The sequence below is a fragment of the Crotalus tigris genome, unplaced genomic scaffold (assembly GCF_016545835.1).
Source record: "Crotalus tigris isolate CLP2741 ecotype Arizona unplaced genomic scaffold, ASM1654583v1 scf7180000020145.1122116, whole genome shotgun sequence".
Classification (NCBI taxonomy): Eukaryota; Metazoa; Chordata; class Lepidosauria; order Squamata; family Viperidae; genus Crotalus; species Crotalus tigris.
The window spans coordinates 803,633-809,632 of record NW_024097874.1 but is presented as its reverse complement, the minus strand read 5'-3'; positions in this window follow the sequence as shown (position 1 = coordinate 809,632).

The following is a 6,000-nucleotide window of genomic DNA, read 5'->3' as shown; positions in this document are numbered from 1 at the left end:
GGAACCAGAGTTGCATAATGGGTAGAGAAAGAAACTCCGAAAGGATCTTCCCTAAGTTTTAAGATTCTAAAAGTGTTGGTGGGAGATTCGTACCTTTAGACCAGTGGTTCTCAACCGGTCGTAAGTCGAGGACTACTCAACTGGTGCACCACCGTTTACAGAATGGGACTTTTGGCAGGCTCAGCAGGGCAGAGACAGCCTGGACAATTCCTATTGGCTTTTGAAAGCCAATAGAATTAGACTCTATTCAAGAGAGTCTATTCTATTGGCTTTCAAAACCCAATAGAATAAAAGGGAGTAGCACAGCTAAGGAAAAGGGGGAAAAAATGGTGGACTGCATTGTTTGGTGACCCCCGTGAAATGGTCGTTCGACCCCAAATGGGGTCCTGACCCACAGGTTGAGAACCACTGCTTTAGACTTTCTTGATTCTGTTAATTTGGTCTTTGAATATAGTAGCATTAGCTACTTTGAATAAAATAGAATTAATTCTTCTGATTGTGTTTCCCATCTGCTCTACCTGGAAGAAGATTAGCCCAATAAGTTTCTTCTTGACAAAATCCATGCCTTCTGGTAATCACTCTGCTGCTCTGAAGGAGATAATGAATAATTGCTTTGCTTATTTCTTCAATTTATTATTAACGTGCTCTAGAATAAGCCCAATAACTGAGAAACACGGCCAATGTTATTTTGTCAGCATATGTTATATCAATTTTGTTGAACTGTTATTTTACACTTTTGAAGATCATAGGGAAACTGGCGGTCTCAATTAAAGATATTTGCAAGTTAGATCACCATGGTAGAAAGATTTCAGTATGATTAGACCATGTGAGATAAGAAAGCAAGATTTTTGCTTTTAAAATTTGTGGATATTTCCATTGTAGTTCCATCCCTTTCTGGAGAAGAACGAGTTTTCCAATTTTTCCTGGATGAAACTTTATTTGGACAAAAAAGGAGACATAGCAGCAGATCTGAATATAAAGACTTCGGTGGTTCTGCCTGATAAGGAAGCCAGGTACAAGACTCTTGGAAGTTTTGAAAGACACAGACTTATTATCAACCAAGACGCTCTTTCACAGCTAAAGTTGATCAACAAGGTGGGGGAATATTGGTATCCTTTATCTTTTTTCCAACTCTTAGCACCCATTCCGAGTGGGATAAGCCTAGTCACCAAGATAATTGATCTTCATTGAGAATTGAACTTGGGGAATAAAAACCTTCAATATTATTAGAATGCTTGTGAGGTTTCAGTACTATTGAACCAGGTGTCCTTCAGAGGCTATAATATGGAACAATGGTTAATCTGATTCAGCCATGCCCAACATGGAATGCTGGGTGATGATTCCTTAAGACATAGATCATGGCCCTTTTGTGTCCTCACAGCAATTTAGTATAAAATTGGTAAGAGAGGCCATCAAGTGCTGGGGATTGTGGTGCTGATAGCCTCCACTTTGCTTGTTCCTTATCCTCAAATAGCAAAGAAGAAAGCAACTATTAACCAGACCTTGAGTTCAGGTTTGGACTGAATCCAATGACTGGATGGAAGTCTTGTTGGTCCCAATGGGAAATGAGCTTCACCTTGACCTGATTGAGAACAGTGTCACCTAAAAAGACAGGAACATGATCTGTGATGATTTTAAGCAACCTGGACTTTGCCAGAGTTATCCCTTACTGTCTTTCATCCCAGACCTAGGATAGGTCCAAGACTGTTACTACATATGAAATCATAATAACTGGTCTGAGGTAATATAGCAATAGCAATAGCACTTAGACCTACATACCATCCCATAGTGCTTTACAGCACTCTCTGGATGGTTACAGAGTCAGCATATTGCCCCCAACAATTGGAGTCCTCATTGTACCAACCTCTGAAGGATGAAAGGCTGAGTCAACCTTGAGCCCCGCCAGGATCAAACTCCAGGCTGTGGGCAGAGTTTGCCTGCAATACTGCATACTAACCACTGCACCACCAGTGCCTTTACCTAGCAAACTGAAGTATTGAAACATGTCTTTGTTAGAAAGAAATGCCTTCCACATATTACAAATACAAGGGACAATTTGACAGCAAATGCTTCTTAGATTTGGCCTTTGACTATTACGAAGGCAATTCCCTTTCCTTTTTAACTGAAAAATGGTCTTACTACTTTCAAAGGGGAGCAACTTTGCAATGTTTTATTGAATCCATGAGATATCTGTCCAGATTCTACTGGTCAGAAGTTCCTTTCTTCATCACAGTTTTATTATGCTTTAATAAATGTAATCTAATTTAATATTTTTAGAATACATTTATTCAAAAAATTAATATGATCATCATACTTTGCAATCATAGATATACAATATAAAGAATGGAGGAACCCATTTTGATAGAGCTTTTTTTTCTGCTTAGTCTCTCCCTCAGTCCAAATGTGTTGAAAATTGTCATCCAGGGTTTGTCAAGCAGACTCGAAAAGGAGAGCCAGTTTGCTGCTATGACTGTGTTTCTTGTCCAAAGGGGACTGTCTCGACTCAGGAAGGTGGGTTGCAATGAAGATAATGGAAGGGCTTTTGGAAGGGGATTCACCCAGAGCATTTTCATGAAAGTGGAAGTTTGAAGCTCAACTGTTCTCTTGTTTATTTTCAAATTGCAAAATTTCTTATTTATAGGGAAGAATACTAAAAGACTTTGAAGGAGGAGCTGAATAGAGATCAGAAGATAGGGCAGATTGGGGAAGCATATTTCTTCTGATTTTTAGTTCGCATGTGTCCTGCCACATTAACCTCTCTGAAAATATCAGAGTTCTTTGAAATGTGAGAAATTGTCTTAGATCCACCTCCTGGAATGATTAGTGCAATGAATTCTATAGGGAGCTCTCCGTGAGGATCACTGAAAAGGTGTCACTTTTCCAGAATGAGGTGATGTGAACTGTTATGGGGCACCTTGTTACACACGTGCTTTCTCTGCTAGATTTCACAAGATAGATGTCAACTAGATTTTACAAAACAGACATCCTGAATCCACTATATTAACAAGTTCCATATGGCAGTCCCAGGAAATGTGCCAAAAAAGATTCATTGACTCATTATTTACCTCTAATAATGAAGGTTCTGGACACAATATGGGAAATCATTAGGGACCTAGGTTTCCCTAAGTTTCATAGCCCTTAGTTTTATATTTTTTAGAAAATTATATTCTTCTTACATTCTTAATGTGGAGATAAGATGAGATGAGATCTTGGAAAATGGTCCTGGTATCAGCTGTTGTCCAAAGAAGGCATTTCTTGAAAGGTATAAGGACAGAATATTAAAGCAACATTATTTCTGGTTTCCTCAGATACAGAAAAATGTACTAAGTGTCCTGATGAGAAATATCCAAATGAGGACCGAATGAAATGTATCCCCAAAATTATAGTGTTCCTGTCCTATGAAGAGCCTCTAAGCATTATCCTGGTCTTCTTTGACATACTGTTGTTCCTAACTACAAGCTTTGTTTTAATCATATTCATTCAATACCGAGAAACTCCCATTGTCAAAGCCAACAACCAAGATCTCTCTTACATCCTCCTGGTCTCCTTCCTGCTTTGTTTCTTGTCTCTACTTCTCTTCATTGGTCAACCAAGGAAAGCTACCTGCCTTCTCCGACAAACAGTTTCCAGCATCATCTTCTCAGTTGCTATTTCTTCTCTCTTGGCCAAAACGATCATAGTGATGCTGGCTTTTCTGGCCACAAAACCAGGAAATCGAGTAAAGAGATGGTTGGGGAAGAGCTTGGCCAATGCTATCATCCTATCATGTTCTACAGTCCAAATTATCATCTGCTCCATCTGGCTGGGAGTTTCTCCCCCATTCCCTGATTCTGACTTCCACTCTCAGCCTGGAGTGATCATCCTGCAATGCAACGAAGGCTATGCTGTCATGTTCTACATCACCCTCAGCTACATGGGCTTTCTGTCTGCCATCTGCTTCACTGTAGCTTTCCTGGCCAGGAATTTGCCTGGTGTCTTCAATGAAGCTAAGTTAATCACTTTCAGCATGCTGGTCTTCTGCAGTGTCTGGGTGACTTTTGTGCCCACCTACCTGAGCACCAAAGGGAAACACATGGTGGCTGTGCAGGTCTTCTCCATCTTGGCCTCCAATGCTGGGATACTGGGCTGCATCTTCATCCCCAAGTGCTACATTATCATCCTTAGGCCAGACTTGAATACAAAGGAGCAGCTTACAACCCAAAGAAATGTAAAAATGTGAGAAACAGAAGTGTTTCAATTTTCAACATGTTTTTATTGAAAAGTTTTATAAAAATTACAGTATACACCCCAAAACCCACCCACCCTAAACCCCCCCTCTCCCTCCCCCACTTCCCAGAGCTGAGTACAGGGTTACAAATATAATAATCAAACTCTAACTAACATTAACCAACTATATAAATAACCAAGTCCATAATGCGCTTTAACTCCCCTTTAACATAGGTATAAACAAATTAAAAATAAACATAATAATATAAACAAGTCGATATTATTAAACAATACAATATCCAAATTTTTAAACAATACTAATACTAAAAATAATAATAAAACTAATAAAAATTCTACTATAATAAACTATTAATAATAATAATACTCTAAAATTTACTCATAAACTAAATGGAACTTTTAGTCCCATATTTATTCTGAATATAATCTATCCATCTTCTCCAGACCGAAATGTATCTTTCTTGTGAATGATCCTTCAAGTAAGCAGAAATTTTCGCCATTTCTGCTAAATTTGACACTTTAAGCGTCCATTCTTCTATAGTAGGCAAACAATCCTTCTTCCAATATTTCCCTACCAATAACCTTGCAGCTGTTATCAAATTCAACATCAAATTAATTTCTTTAGCATCACAATCTACAATAACACCCAATAAAAATAATTGTGGAGTAAACTTTATCTTTCTCCTAAAAATCTTTTGAACGTTCCACCAAATCTTAATCCAAAAAGCTTTTACATTTCTGCAAGTCCACCAGATATAAAAATAAGTAGCATCCAAACCACCACATCTCCAACATTTGGGCTGTAAGTTAGGATACATACAAGACAACTTTTTAGGATCCAGATGCCGTCTATAAAACATTTTGTAAAAATTTTCTCTTAAATTTTGGGCCTGGGTAAATTTTACATTTCTAACCCAAATTACCTCCCATGTATCCAATGGAATTGGTTCTTGAATATTTTGGGCCCATTTTACCATACAATCTTTAACTAAATCCATTTCCGAATCCAATTCTATTAAAGCATTATAAATTCTCTTTATATGCACTCAATTTTGATCTTTAATCTGTTTTACCAAATTCTCATCCATTAAGGTAATACCAACCTTTTGATCTAACTTCCACCTAACCAACAATTGATTATACTGAAACCAAGACTGTACGATACCAATCTAAGTAGTTTCTTATCCTATCCAAATTCACACCCATAGATACCCCCTCTATCACGTGTCCAGGAATCCCACAGATTGGTATTTTATAATTTAACCTATAATAATAATTCTTCCAGACACGCAATAAAGCACTTCCTAAAATATGAGATTTAAAAGCCTGGTCAACTTTTTTGTTATAGATTAAGTATGCATGCCACTCGTATAATAAATCCCATCCCTCAAGGTGAAGTATACTTTTATTTGTTAAATTAAGCCAATCACTAACCAGTGTTAAAACCACAGCATCATAATATAATTTCAAATTAGGTGCTTTAAGTCCTCCTCTTTCCCGTGCGTCTTGTAAGATCTTAAATTTAATTCTTGGTTTTTTCCCCGCCCAAATAAATTTATTAATACCCTTCTGCCATTCATCCAAACTGGCATCTTTTTTCAAAATAGATATCATTTGAAACAAGAAAAGAAACTTTGGTAGAACATTCATTTTAACAGCTGCAATTTTCCCCAGCAAAGATAATTGTAATTTTTTCCAATTGTTTAAGTCCTTTTGTACTTTTAACCATAATATCTCATAATTATTTTTATATATTTTAGAGGCTGTAATATATAC